General features: G+C 42.6%; 1 pseudogene; it reads left to right on the top strand.

Annotated features, from left to right (window-relative positions):
• The first annotated feature begins 15,227 nt into the window (after positions 1-15,227).
• LOC124722898 lies at positions 15,228-15,345 on the top strand (annotated as a pseudogene).
• Positions 15,346-15,997: the final 652 nt, after the last annotated feature.

Here is a 15,997-nt window from a genome sequence, read left to right as displayed (position 1 = left end):
CATTAATAACACATTACCTGGCAGTCCTACTGAACGACGCTCTGTGACTCGGTAGGGTGCCTGAATCATGGAAAACCGCCGTCAAAATATCTGCCGAAGCCAAACACTACAGACCTATTGCCTCATCAACTTCATAGTTAAGGTGCAGAAACGGCAACTATGCAATCGCCTACGGGAACATACAGAACTCTACGTCCTTAACCTCCATCAACATGGGCTCAGAGTAGGAAAATCGGTAGATGATGCACTAAATACAGTCTTTAACATCAGAAAGCACACATGTAGGATATCGTTATCTTAATCGACACTACAGGTAACTTCGACAATCTTTCGTGGCCTGCATTGTTTGTTCGACTCCGTGACACTCAGGTACCTGCGTTCCTGTGCAACCGTCTCCTCGATTTTTACATAAACAGAGTCTCAGAGCGGTAGGCAGAGACTAGAAAGTAGTCAAAAAAGATCACAAAAGGATGCCACCAAGACTCGATTTACGGATCCATCTTTTGGGACATCGCAATCGAGCCAGTCTTGCATCTCATAGAGGAGGACTCACGCACCGACAGGGTCCTGACATACAACGAAGACCCGTTGCTATCGGTTTCTGCAGACAACCGGACATCGCTAGAGAGCAAAGCCAGTGGTATACTTAACAATATATAATTCTGGTGCATCGCAAACAAACCAACAATGGCACCACACAAGACAGCATACGTATTTTTGAAAGGCATATTGTCACGATATCCCTCGATCAAAATACGAAACATAAACATTAAAAGAGAAACAACTACATGATACCTAGGAGAACACAGTGATGAAAACCACTGTTTCACGCGGCACATACGCACAACTACCAGTAAAACAGAGAAAGTACTCTACAAACTTGCATGCATAAACACTATGCTGTACACACTACCAATCACACACTTCAGAGCATACCACTGTATATGAATCAGTGGTGAGCTTCACAGTAAGCGTATGGGAACATGGGCCTGCTCTAGTAACCAGCACGACAGCAGTGAGGTGTAGACATGAGTGTACTCCCAGGGCTGTTGGGGGCATTCTTCATTGCTTCAACACAGGTGCTGTGTGTGGTGTTAGGCGTCTTCCCAATCAGCATAACGGTCAGAGATCTGGCCGCATGCAACTGACTTAAGAGCAGAAGACATGATAGGATCAGGAAATAACAGGGGAAGATATCGCCCAGAAACTTCAACTAAACACTTGGCAGTTGTGTGTCTGACAATGGGAGTGGGACCAACGTGACGAAGGCTGTACGATACACACCTCTTTCTCGAACATCAGGGAACAGTTACGGATGAATCATGCTAATCTCGACAGTGGCATGGTTCATTTTCTGACTGGGCATGGCCCATATCCAGCGCACCAACAGCGCTTCTCATTTCTGCCAGTGTGGTGAACATGGACACCTTAAACACATCGTACTGCACTGTGAGCAGTACTCCCATGCACGGCGAAACATAACAGGAATCGCAACAGGGACATCACAAGACGCACTCAGGGACCCACACAAACAAGGACACACAAATGGGGACAGCTACATGAACTAACAGTCCACGTCTGCAAGACAGAACACACAATCCATAAACAAAGGAGACCTAACAGTCATCGTAGCAGCTGTCAAAGAAAGAACTGGGTTAATTCGATGAGAACTCCAGTTCTACAGACTCCTCCAACACTAATGCAGAGGATATAACACAAGATGAAGAACATGTAGACACCAAAGTACAGGAACCTTTAACATAGGTCAAACCAGTGAAATAATATATTATCATATAATCGTGGCCAGTTATTATATCAGACACCAAGACAAAATTTTTACTATAATAACACAAATTTTTGTAACATATATCGTAGGTTAGAGTAAGAGTAAACACAAGATAAAACATATGAAGAGGCACAGTAAATAGCATACACAGCACATGTCCATAGAAATCCTGTATCAAATAGTATCCAGACATGATGTAGAATGTGTAACCTAGTGTGGTCGGTTATTGTACCAGGCGCCATACTAATCATCTAGAATTAAGTAGACTGTCATATGCGCATACCTTAGTGAGTAACCTTGGGAGGCACTGCTCAGGGACGTCGGACTCGGCGTCACATTCCAAGACCTCCTCCCTGAGCCCTCTACTACTCTGTCTATCCTACCCTCTTTCATCGCTCTTCTTAAATTATTATTTTCTTTTATAATTCCCTATTTCTAATATGATGTATAATGGTTTTATAAGTATAATTCAGACGCTAAATACAGAAATAAAAAGGACAAAAGCTAAATTTATAAGAAAAGATGTAGTTCGAGAGTTTTATCTTTTAGAATCGTTAAAGACGATGAAATAATCTGTCAATTTAACTAACCACAAATATTCGAAGAGACACTCATCCGTGTAACATATCCCTCAAATCGGCAACTGATTCGTTGTGAACAGACATCCAGCGTACCTTTGGTAAGCTTCATAGGTAACTTTCAGTTCACTGTTGTTGTTGTTGCTGTTGTTGTGGTCTTCAGTACTGAGACTGGTTTGATGCAGCTCTCCTTGTTACCCTATGCTGTGCAAGCTTCTTCATCTCCCAGTACCTACTGCAACCTACATCTTTCTGAATCTGCTTAGTGTATCCATCTCTTAGTCTCCCTCTACGATTTGTACCCTACACGCTGCCCTCCAATGCTAAATTTGTGATCCCTTGATGCCTCAGAACATGTCCTACCAACCGGTCCCTTCTTCTTGTCACGTTGTGCCACAAACTCCTCTTCTCCCCAATTCTATTCAGTACCGCATTATATATGTGATCTACCCATCTAAGCTTCAGCATTCTTCTGTAGCACCACATTTCGAAAGCTTCTATTCTCTTCTTGTTCAAACTATTTATCGTCCATGTTTCACTTCCATCCATGGCTACACTCCACACAAATACTTTCAGAAACGACTTCCTGACACTTAAATCTATACTCGATGTTAACAAATTTCTCTTCTTCAGAAACGCTTTCCTTGCCGTTGCCAGTGTACATTTTATATCCTCTCTACTTCGACCACCATCAGTTATTTTGCTCACCAAATAGCAAAACTCCTTTACTGCTTTAAGTGTCTCATTTTCTAATGTAACTCCCGCAGCATCACCCGACGCAATTCGAGTACATTCCATTATCCTCGTTTTGCTTTTGTTGATGTTCATCTTATATCCTCCTTTCAAGACACTGTCCATTCCGTTCAACTGCTCTTGCAAGTCCTTTGCTGTCTCTGACAGAATTACGTCATCGGCGAACCTCAAAGTTTTTATTTCTTCTCCATGGATTTTAATACATACTACCTCCTATAGTTCACTGTAGGAGGGGAGAATTCATTCCTCTCGGGTTCGACGAAAAGCTCGTCCGGGTGATATTTAATGGCCCGCAGGGTAGCCTTTCTGCTCTTTCTCTTGGGGTGGGCGCTGATGAAGACCAAGAACAGGCCTGCCGACGGGGCAGAAGCAGACTGGGCAGGTGCAGGGGACGAGCAGCGCTGCCTCCCTGGGCGTGCATACGTTACGGCCGCATTAAACTTTCTGGCCGCGAAAGCCGCCGAGGGAGGGAAAAAAGAGGAAAGAAGGGAGGAAAAAGTTGCGGTGGGCAGATTGCGGGCGCCGGCGCTGGCGCCTGGAAGGGCGGGCCCTGCGCCAGACGTGTGTCGGCGCGGCGGCTAATCTGAGGAGGGCAGGAGGCGACAGGTCAGCCGGTAATCTTGCGGCTCTGCGTGTGACAGCCGCGTAATTAACACAGCCGCGCCGCGCCGCGCGCCGCCGTCCGGACCCTCGTTAGCCGACCCTTAGCCGCGCAGACGTGCCTCGACTCGCCGGAACACGCCCCAGCCACTCTGGCTGGCGGCCGGCTGGCCGCTGAATAGCGAGCGCCGCTGCGTCTCGCTGTACGGGTGGCCTCTAAAAGTACTGCGGTTGGTGCCACGTACAGTAGCCAGAGTCAGTAGGCTCAATTTGGAGCACTGACATAGCAAATTTGTCTGTCGAAAAAGACTGCGAATAGTTCATAAATGAAAAGCTGTAAAGAGGAACGTTGTACCTGATCCTGGCAGGGTCACCATATGGGAGACATATGCTGCACTTCACTTACTTTACTTTCTGATGAAACAGTGTGCATTACTTCAATCGTAGTTTCATGAAACGAGGAAATAGCGTTAGTCACTGGTAAAGAACACATGTAAATGTACAATAAATACAATTATTTATTACAATGTCCAGATGCCATTAATGCAGTATGAAGGCCCATGGGCGCAAAATGGATCACACAGAGCTGAAAATTAAAAATAAATTAACAGGAATCGGACCAATAAAATGGGCAAACTATTCTAGAAGTGAAGGTCCAAATTGAGCAATATTTATAAAGCACCGAACTGAGATAAATCCACTTTTTAGCCCTGGACGGGTGCTTGATCCGCACCGTGAACAGTGTACATTAGGCATAATTTTGCTGGAAAAGAGCGTGAAGAATGTAAATTATACTTTTCATAAAAGTATAAATGAATTTAGACACTTCTCCCCCCCCCCCCCTTCGGTGTCAACACACACACAAATAGAGAGATATAGAGAAATAAATAGACGTAAACGGAAAAATATCACCTTGACAAAAATCTACCAAACTCTCAAACTCATTGCCTAGTATACAAAGACTGTAAATTACACATTTTATAAAAGTATAAATGAATTTAGACACTTCTCCCGCCCTCTTCCCAGGCGCACCCACACACACAGAAATACATATAGAGAAATAAACAGACAGAAACGGAAAATATAACACCTTGACAAAAATCTACCAAACTCACTCCCCAATTTGCCCATACCTTTAAGATATGAATATAGCTTCAACCTCATGACGGCTTATTTTCTTTAGAGAAAAAATTCTGTTCTGCAAATGAAGAATGGTATGAATACCTGATGGCCATTGGGTGCATCTAACTTCACAGGAAATTTTCCGGTGGAACGTGCAACACAACATGCCTAGAACAGGCGTACGTGCATCTTTTCGCTATCTTTCGAATTTCGGGAACTGTCGAATCAGAAGTCTTTCGGTGGCAGATTCGGCGAATGAAGTGTATGCGGTAGGATTTCGTACCCTAGATGTGAATTAAGAGCACAGTTCTTTGGGCAGTATGAGTGAGCGTATTGCCATCCTGAAGTCACATACGTTTCTTTATCACTCTTCGCTTCTTCTGATTGATCTCAGGCCGCAGGTTGATCACAATATTTTGGTTATATTGATCCGTAATGACACGTTCCTTTCATGTGTAGCAGTTAGAAGACTCTTCCACAATCCCAATCAAAAAACAGCATAATTTTTCCATAAGAATATTACGTCTTTATCTCGATTCGTGGAGTGTAATCTGTCTGTTCCCATCGTTTCCACCTTTCATTCGTCGTTGGGTCGCTATAATGAACATAATATTCGTCCTCTGTGTGATCAGATAGCTGGAAACTTCCCTGTCTTGTCCTTACAAATTCTCAAATTTTATCAACACATGTCAAACGCAGCTCGGTCATTCGACTGACACTTTTGTAATGTGCAGTGCACGATGTAGCGTTTTGACCACTCACTTTAGACAAATACCAACCTAAGACGCAATTGTTTGGAGGGTAATGTGTCCGTCAGATGACACCAAAGTTCTCACTTTCGCCATGATCACTGTTCCCTGTCTCAGACGGTTTGTCGTTCATTGGTTTACCTTTTATGCACGTATCGCCACAATGAAACAATTTTTCTCTACTGTTTTATAGTCTCATGTACGCATTATCTCTCTGCACAATCATCATTTGATAGTGAATTCCCGTTGCAAATACAAATGAAGCGTCATTGTAAGTACGGCCACGTTACTCATCACCACAACCAGGTTCATTCTTGTCGCTTCAGTAATGCTGTCAAGTGATGCACATAGGAAAGTACTGCTCGAAAAACAGAGACACAAACTGTGCTTCCAATGCATACGAGCGCGCATCTGGTATTCACCCTGTTTTCAGAAATGGTTTTAACTTTATGAACTCCCATCGAAGGTACAATATTTTTTTCAGATTGGCGTACTGGCCCTGCCGGGCTATTCAGATCGACGGGACGCCATGTCATCCTCTGTCAGTGACGTAGCTCACATGCGCTATGGAGGGGCATAGGATCAGCACATAGCTCTCCCGACCGTTCGACCATTATCAGCTTCCCAGACCTTAGAGCTGTTACTTATCACTCAGGCAGCTTCTCACTAGGCACTAAGATACCTCGTAAATCCGTTTCAGTACTCCAACCAAGAAAAACCCCTAGCCGTACCTGGAAATGAGTCACACGCGCTTACCACTCAGCTACGTAGGTTCATTAATGTTCATCGTTAATTAAATCGAGACTAAAGGATGGTGGAATTTGTCTGTCTCTCCCAGTAATCGCCGAAGATCTCTGTTATTCATTGTACTAATTCAATAACTTATTTTATTAATTCTGTAAGCTGTAGCGGTTTACACCTCATACTGATGTTGATGACAGATATCTGTTCCGGAAGGAATAAAAGTCTAATAAATATCGAACTGCTGATTCATAGTATAAGACTTTCCGTTTCCGTCAGTTTTAAGACAAAACGATTATTGGGTGATCTGTATGATAATATTTGATTTTTCTGGTGGTTCTTTGGGTTGATTGATTTGGGGGAGGAGCCCAAACAGCGAGATCATCGGTCCCACCAGATGAGAGAAGAATGGGGAAAGAAATTGGTCGTGCCATTTCAAGGAAACCATCTCGGCATTTGCCTGAAGCGATTTACGGAACTTCTGGAAAACCTAAATCAGGATGGCTCGAGACGAGTTTGAACAGTCGTCCTCCCGTATGCGAGTCCAGTGAGCTAACCACTGCGCCACCTCGCTGGGTTTGCTGGTAGTGAGTGGCATCGAACAGAGTCCACTGTGCATTCTGAAGCCCATATTGTAAATTACTGGAATAAATAAAATGCGATTACGAGCACACCGCCGCTTTGACGGCATGTCACGTTACTCGTATTTTGTGTGAGCCATGTAACATTAATTTATTTTATTACATTATCAATGTGAGGTATATGCTTATTTCTTATAAGTTTAGGTACATTCTCCTGCGAGGAGAGAAAAATTAATTAAAAAAACACTCGTTGAAATGTGGAATGTAATCATAGACGAAAATGTTAAATAATTTCTTCACTGGCTATGGATTACGATGAATGTCCTACCATTCATAAGCCTACATTCATTCATATGGAAATCACTGTAACGCAGGTATGAATAATACGAATTTCAAATAAGTTTTCAGTCTTTCGTTTGAAATTTTTTATATTTCGCTTGGTTACATGAAATATAGCAGACACGCCAAGCGATTTTCTATATTCCTTCTGAGTACCAAGAAGCTAAGCGTGATGAAGTATTCAACTTGATGTGTACAATACAGATTAAATCTAGCTTTTAAATATGCTCCCCTACGAAATCTTTTGTTCACATCCGTGAGTGATACATTACTGAATTGGTTTAATTAGTATTTAAGTTACGTACAGACGCGACTTTGATTTCGGTACTGTGATAACTGTTGCTATTGTGACAGAAAGTGGTTCGGCTTTATGATGAGCTTTTTTCCCATTTATTTGAATGAAATCATATAACTGCCATCAAAACTTATAATTTATAAAGATTTGCATGATGGTATTACTGTTTCACCTTGACCTGTTGCATATGGTTTCTGCAACGAGTGGCAACATTATTATATTATTTTTCGCATTTTCTACTAGTGATGCGCTTTGAGCAACTACCGCCAGTCTTTAAGCGTCAAAAACGTATGCAAATTTCCTCCGTGATTTACACCTACGAGAACGTTGGTCTTTGCAACGCAGCAGTCCTGTACAGCTGTAGCAGGTTGTGTTTACAGTCCCCACATCGTTATATATCATATAGCCCTGTTATTCAGTTACATTTCGGTTCTTCCCATTTCCATCTGTCGTTTACACTAAGCAGGTCATTAGTACTATGCAGTCTCACAATAACACGACAAACTTCTCTGAAAAGTAACCAATCCTGCTGAGCGATATGCTAAGGAAAATGTACAAAATTAATTGTTGTGAGCTGGACCTTACCGCACTGAAAAGATGCCTCAGCCCACGGCGGAATATCTTGTAACCAACGGAAGATTAACAGGCATTTTTGTTTTGCAAGATACGCGACTTTTTGCAGAAGATAAATATAATATACAGAGACAAAGAAACTGTATGTGTAGATCCCCTATAACTCCCTCCCATTGCTGAAAAACATTAAACGGAACCACTCATGGAGGAGTATGACGAGTAAATCTGAAATAGGTACATTAGGTTTCTAGGTAAAACGTGAAAATGGTACCATGAGAACTGCATCACTCATTTAAGTTACTGATATATAAAATAACAATTTGCCTCGACGACACGAGATTGTTTTATGACAACGAAGAGAACATAATTAAGAGCTGGAAACTCTCTGACTATGTTCTGAAGCGGTAATAGATAACTATTTGAATAAAAGTGTACTTCTAATTTGCCCCGTTTTTAAATAGGATTAAAAGGTAAAAAATAATTCCTCCTAACCCATACAGATTCCTAACTCTGTAAGATAGTGCTGAAAATTTGGGACCGCGAATTTTTAATAGCTCTGAAGCTACTTGTCAGATTTAAGATGAAAAGCGTGGAGCATAGAACAGATAACAGTAAGGAGGAGAGCTATTTATGTATCAATTAATAACTAGTGCAAAAGCAAGCAGGTGAACTATCTATGACATAGTACGAAGGTGAACTATTAATGAAAAAATTAGAAAATGGTGTAATAATATGGAGGTAAATTACGCATCAGTTATTCAATTATGCATTGTATGTGCCCCACGTTTTTCGTATTAAAATCTTACAAGTATTTTCATAGCTATTACAAATTCCCATTCGCACATTTCCAAGACTGTATGAGGTTAGGAATCTGCATAGCGCTAGAAGAAATTATTTTACACTTTTTAGTCCGATTTGAAAAAGTAATGTATTAAAAACTCATTTAATTTAAATCATTATTTTCTGTGGTATAGACATGCATGTGTAAAACTTTTCAATAGCATTCAAACATCCAGATGAGATTACTACACAGATATGTAAATTTCAGGTTTATTGCAGTTTCTCTTCACCTGACTCTACCAATACATATTGATTCCTGCTACGTATCTCTAGGGAAAAGACCGTGAAGGTAAATAAAAATTAGACACATTCGATCGCCCATGAGGGCTTAGTGGTAATCATTCTCACAGGGAACCATTCACGACTTCAATAGGAAACGTGGGCGACTGGCAGTGGCTCACAATGTACCCTCTGCCACCTACCAGGCGAGAAGGCGAGTTAACTTTGTATTGTTGTCCAATTCTGCATTATGTTGAAAGTTTCAAGTCTACAGATCATCGTGAAATGGTAGTGCGAAACAAAGTATCATCCGACACAGAACAGACAAGAAAGATAGTTAATATTCCATTGTCATCCAGTTCTGAACTATGGTTAAAATTTCTGTAGTGAACCTACAGAGAGACAAGAAAATGGTATCCATCTCGTCCACCCCCCTCCCTCCCCATTCTCTCTGTTGAGGTCTGCCGTGGCCTTCCGCTCGCATACCGCCTGGAGCGCATTTTGATACTACCCGCCCAACACACTGGCTCTGCAGGGCAGCCAATATACTGGATGTTACCAACCGTTTTCGCCACCATATTCACGCTTACAGATCAGACTAGAAAGCGAGAAAATATTGCATTCTCGCCCACTTTAAAATTTCAAGTCTCTAACTCGTCGGAAAATCGATTTCAAAATTTATCCCAAGCGGACATACAGCCAAGAATGTGTCGTAATACATTTTCTACCAAACGTAAGACAAAATTGAGGATGATAATGATATGAGCTGACATGAAAGAATTATTTCTTAGAAATGATCACTGCGCTGTACCATCAAGATGTAAAAATTATGGCCGGCCGCGGTGGCCGTACGGTTAGGGTGCTTCAGTCCGGAATCGCGTGACTGCTACGGTCGCAGGTTCGAATCCTGCCTCGGGCATGGATGTGGGTGATGTCCTTAGGTTAGTTAGGCTTAAGTAGTTCTAAGTTCTAGGGGAATGATGACCTGAGATGTTAAGTCCCATAGTGCTCAGAGCCATTTGAACCATTTTTTGTAAAGATTATGAAGGCACAGTCTTTGTGACAGAGCTCGTAGATGTCTTTTGAGCAGGTTAGAAGTGCGTTCATCGACCTGCGGCTACCGCCCGGAACTGCGTGTGCTGTCGGCGGGGGCGGCTGCCCTCCAGAACGCGCAGATTTAATTAAGACGGCGCGGCTGCTGGGTGGGAGGTCGTAGGCCGGCCACGCGGCACGCAATCCTCACCAGGTGGCGCCTTGATTGCGGGTCTGTGGGGCCGCCTCTGCCCGGCACTCAGACGCCTGCCTGCCTGCTTGCCCGTTCCACTCTGCGAAGGGCATAATTCAGACATGACCGGTAAATCAGCTTCAGCCACACTCTGCAGCGAAGGGGATTATTAAGACTAGACTGAAACATCCAAACGCTGTGCATGCCCTAGGTCGAAGCAATTGTTGCCCTAAATACTGACAGCGGCTACAGCAAGTATGTATGTCATCCTCTGAAACACAACTTCTTTTACAGTACGCTTATCCCAAATACTGCATTAAGGCCGAGAAACCTTTAAAAGTGTAGAAAATCAATTTTTGATTCGTTATGTTTACTCGAAAATACAAAATAGGAATGGTGCATCGTAGCAGTTTAGGCGTATTTTACTTGCACATTCACAAAAACCTTTTTACTATTTTAACATGCTCCGTGTAGCTTAAATGCAGAACTGAAGGCTTGACTGGAATCTAGGCGTCAGTAATACTTCCAGTACAGACATTATTTGATTTGTTAAATAAAATACTCTATACTCTTCAGTTGCTGCTCTAAAGATTCTTTTTCTCTGCTACTTTTATTTCTTCCTGCGAATACCATACAGTAAATGTCATTCAAGAGGATATTGTCTCTAACGAGCTCTTAATTCAACGATATCGCAATATACTGGGTGGCCCAAAAGTCCATTATCATTCGAAAATTCAATAATTCACAAAATGATGTAGGTAGAGAAGTAAAAGTTGACACACATGCTTGAAATGACAGGGTGTTTCATTGAAACCAAAGTGTACAAAATGACCATTAGATGGCGCTTCATATAATACAAATGCATTATTAGCAAAATAACTGATTTTTAGTAAATACGATATTCTCTGTAAGAAATTTTTAACATGTCGGCCGTCATTCATCATCGATACCTGTAGTCGAGGGACAATGTCATGGACAGCACTGTACAGCTCATCAGCAGGCACGGTGAGAAATTACTGTCGGATGTTGTCTTCTAGCATACGTGACGGGGTCGGACGATCGCAGTAGACGGACTGAAGTCTGAGGGCCTACGAGGCCAAGAATGAAGGTAAAGGCGGTTCAGGACCCGATCCTCATCAAACGATGTGAGCAAGAGATGTTTCATACGTGTAGCAATATGGAGTGGACTGCCATCCTCCATCGAAGTCGTACTTCCCAGCAGGAGTGTATTAGCCAGGCTGAGGGTGGTGCGATTCTGTAACACATCACTTTATCTCGCACCCATCACGCTGGCAGCACCGCGCATTCCTCGAAGAAAAAGGATCCAATCACGACTGATGATGTAAATCAACACCACACCGTGACTTTTTCTTCTTACAACGGGGTTTCCGCGACAGTCCTAGGGTTTTCGGTTGTGGCTGCCGACAGACCTACGGAGTGTGAAATGGGCTTCGTCGGTCCAGTGCCATCCGTTGGCCAGCTTTTGCACTCGCTTTTGGTTTCAACAAAACTCCATGTTATTTCAGACAAGTGTGTCAAGTTTTACCTCTCTACCTACATTACTCCGGGAATTAGTACATTTTCAAATGTTATCTGACTTTTGTGTCAAACTGTATGAAGGACACGTATTCTTCTGGACCACCGTCGTGATAACTTTTACCATGATATAAACCCAAGAAAGGCATTCTCAAACATGGCGATCTAGTCAGCCTATCGTGGTTTCTGGAGCGAACGTCGTTATTCCTTTATTTAATAATAGCTCTTGCATTAGAATGCCTCCAGCGACTATCTATTAAGACTATGAATGACACGTAGAATATCAATGTAGCATAGCGAAAAGCATTTCGTAAATACTACTCGAAATAAAGCGAATCATAACCCAAGCTAATGATAATGGGCTGCAGTGACATGCTAAGGTATTCAGTCCCGCATTATAGCATGAGATATATGTCAATTTATACTACAGGAGAAGTTACATTTTTTACTGTAAGTGTCTCACTCATAATTGCACAATTCATGGCCAATATTAGTAAGACCATGATTGTTTGATAGTTAATTGCGGACAGGAAATCAGCTGTTTGTGGTATTGTGACTACATATGCAAAACTAACAAATAATCTCATGAATACATGGTAGTAGCTATAGCACAGAAGCTTCAGTTACATTATTTAACATGGGACGTTTCTGGACACAAACCTTTATTTCAGATCATTAGATGAAACAGGCCAGTTCGCTGATACACCTCTATTCAAAAATCAATTGTCGATACTCCATTAGACTACAGCTCAGCTATGTGGAACGGAAGATTATATTATTTACGACAAAAGCGCCACCGTTAATCAACACTACATTGGTGTCCCAAAACACTTAACACGTTTAAGGCAATTTACATAAATTAATCACTCATTCGTGAAACTGTTTTTAAAGTTCTATCATGCTTCCACACTACATGCCCAATCAAATTCGTTTTCTAGCATTCAATTACAACCAGTTATCGCACTTGCGCGAAAGAGAAGTCGAAGGTGGGAAATGACTCAGATCCTGGACGATCTGATTAATAGAGGTGACTTCAACGACCTGCCCCATGAAGCGAGCTACCGCAAAAATGGAGAGAGAACCACGACATGCTCGAAGACTAGGAAACTAATTAAGGGGGGGGGGAGGGGGGGAGGGGGGGAGGGGGTAGGACGTCAAACGGGCCGACTTGGAGGAGGAGAGGCACCACACAACATTTTAATTTCCACCGTCTATACTTTTACAAATAAATTCATAAAACTTTAACAGCATGACCAGGAAGGATTCATGATTCATACTCATAGCAGTGGAAGCTAAAAAACGTAACAAAACACATTTTTTTACATGTGAAATTTCATCATTTTTTCACTTACTACTGGCTGCATTTGTTGCTATAGGTACACTTTTCTTCCTGAGTAAGAGAGATTCTTTGATGACTTTTGCGCAGCATACAAACCATAATTACATGTGTATGAAACTCTAGAAGTTATTTAATTTATGAAAAATGAATGAACTGTTACATTTTAAACTTCATGTTTAGAAAAAATTCAAGTTTTATAGTTAATTATCTCAATTTTTCCGCAGTTTTTTAATAGATTTGGAAAATTCTAGAATTTCATACACCTGTAACTACTATTTGTATGCTATGAGAAATTCATCGAAGAATCTCTGTCTTACTTAGGAAGAAAAGTGTACCTATAGCAACAAATGCAGCCAATAATAAGTGAAAAAATGATGAAATTTCACATGTAAAAAAAAAGTATTTTGCTACTTTTTGATCTTCCACTGCGACGAGTGTGAGTCCTCAATCCTTCCTGGTCGTGGTGACAAAGTTTTATCAATTTATTTGTAAAAGTATAGACAGTAGAAATAAAAATGTCCTGTGGTGACTCTCCAGCTCCAAGTCGGCCCCTTTGACGTCCTACCCCCCTTAAGACAATAAATACTTATTAGTCTCTAAAAAACGCGAATAACAGCGAAGTGTCGAGCAAACAAAGGGCCTTTTTTAGCAAAATTAATTGAAGTATTGAAATGGATGTTTTGAAGAACACTGCTGGAAGTGGAAAAGTTATCGAGAGAGAGAGAGAGAGAGAGAGAGAGAGAGTGGATGGAGAGAACGAGAGGAAATACATCAACATATTAGTCAGCGTATACAGTCGTAGTGATAACGCAGAAGGACGTAGGCTTCAGTGCGGCGGCACGCAGCGCGGGTTGCCTGGCGGCCGGGCGCAGCTCCGGCGCGGGCTCGGCTACCTGTTGATCGCGGGCGGACAAAAGGGCGGCCCTCTGCCCCCGGGCCTCGGCCCTCGAGCGCGGCTCGGCGCGGCGCGGCGCGGCGCTCTTCATTTTTACGCCCCTCGACACGTCGTTGAGCGCGTCTGCCGGCGCCGCTTTGTGCAGAGCGACAGGTAGCGCCGGCCACGCGACGCCCCGCGCCACGCCGCCTGGCGCCTGGCGCCGCTGTAATTACTGCGGCTCTCGCCTTACACAAACGGGCCGCAGGGACAGCGAGGGAGCGCCGGAAAAAAAGGCAGGAAAGAAAGGGAAAAAATACCGGGGTTCGGGAAGGGCGCGGCCAACAATCTCTGCGATCAAGCGGCTGGAGTGTCAATTAAAGCACGCTGCGGTGCTGCCGACGCTTTTCGTCGCCACACAAAGGCACCCTATTCTCCGATCTCCATAACTGTCTACGACCCCAGTTTGTTGTCAGGAAGCGGACTCTCTAGTCCCTAGGTTTAAATAAAGTAATATGAAGTAATTGCTTTATACTACTATAAAACGTTCTGTGCGCAGAGCGTCTGACACTGTATGAACGCAGTGTCATCCTCAGAATTACGTTTTATATGTTTTCGTCATTAGGTACATAAATTCCCAGTCAGTAATAATCACACTCAAATATCAAATTCTGGAGAAATACACTGAACAAAATTCATTACAGACTGCCGCGTGGTCTTTTAGAATACCTGTACTTTGCTCACTCATTGTTTATTAATAGGAAATTATCTGCAACGGTACTTACCAGCCACCGGGTAAGAGACAGCTTTAGTAACGCCATTTAGTGATTTTACTATGTGTCGAAGGTAATAAATAATTTCTACTTAAGATTCTACTAATAGTGTATTCTTTTAATTACATAAATATGATACTCTGCTAAGGGATTGTCCGCCCTACAATACCTACAAATATAACAATAGCAATAGACAATAGCAATTTTAAAAAGTTAGGCACATAAAATTTACACAACATATGCTTAGTGTGATGGCTGAATTTCTAAAACTAAAATCAATAACAGTGTTCTAATCTATGACTATGGCAACGGCCTTGCCGCAGTGGATACACCGGTTCCCGTGAGATCACCGGAGTTAAGCGCTGTCGGGCGTGGTCGGCACTTGGATGGGTGACCATCCAGGCCGCCATGTGCTCTTGCCATTTTTCGGAGTGCACTCAGCCTCGTGATGCCTATTGAGGAACTACTCGACCGAACAGTAGCGGCTTCGGTCAAGAATACCATCATAACGACAGGGAGAGCGGTGTGCTGATCCCACGCCCCTCCTATCCACATCCTGCACTGAGGATGACACGGCGGTCGCTTGGTCCCGGTAGGCCACTCGTGGTCTGAAGACGGAGTGCTAACTAATCTATGACAACTTAAATGTAACTAAAAGCTCACTGCCACCACGAAGATTGCTGTAAGCAAGATATGGAACAATGAAAGGAGGTGTAAATCAAACGCACGAGGGAATAGTTGTGGAGAAAGCAAACATTACCAACGAGAAATGCAACAAATCAAGCAGCGTTAGGAAAAGATTTTCCATGAAAGCAGTGCAGTGATATGCAGTGTACTGGATTCTCTTGCGTCTCTCGTAGACTAAATAAACAACCTTCATAAGTAAAAGCGTCCGTGAAGTCAAGTAAGGATGTATTATGCAGTGTATGTGCACGTCCAATGAAAGGCATTGTCCTCCACTCTGGAGACATCAGTCCGAGACTGACTGATACTGCTCCATTCGCACATAATTTTCTAGTGATAGACCTTTATCGAATGCACAATAGCCGTTTCGTTAAGACAACATTCTCGTTT

Source organism: Schistocerca piceifrons, chromosome 1, assembly GCF_021461385.2.
Source record: "Schistocerca piceifrons isolate TAMUIC-IGC-003096 chromosome 1, iqSchPice1.1, whole genome shotgun sequence".
In the NCBI taxonomy this organism is placed as follows: Eukaryota; Metazoa; Arthropoda; class Insecta; order Orthoptera; family Acrididae; genus Schistocerca; species Schistocerca piceifrons.
The sequence above is the reverse complement of the archived record's forward strand: the minus strand, read 5'-3'. Positions and strand labels throughout refer to the sequence as shown.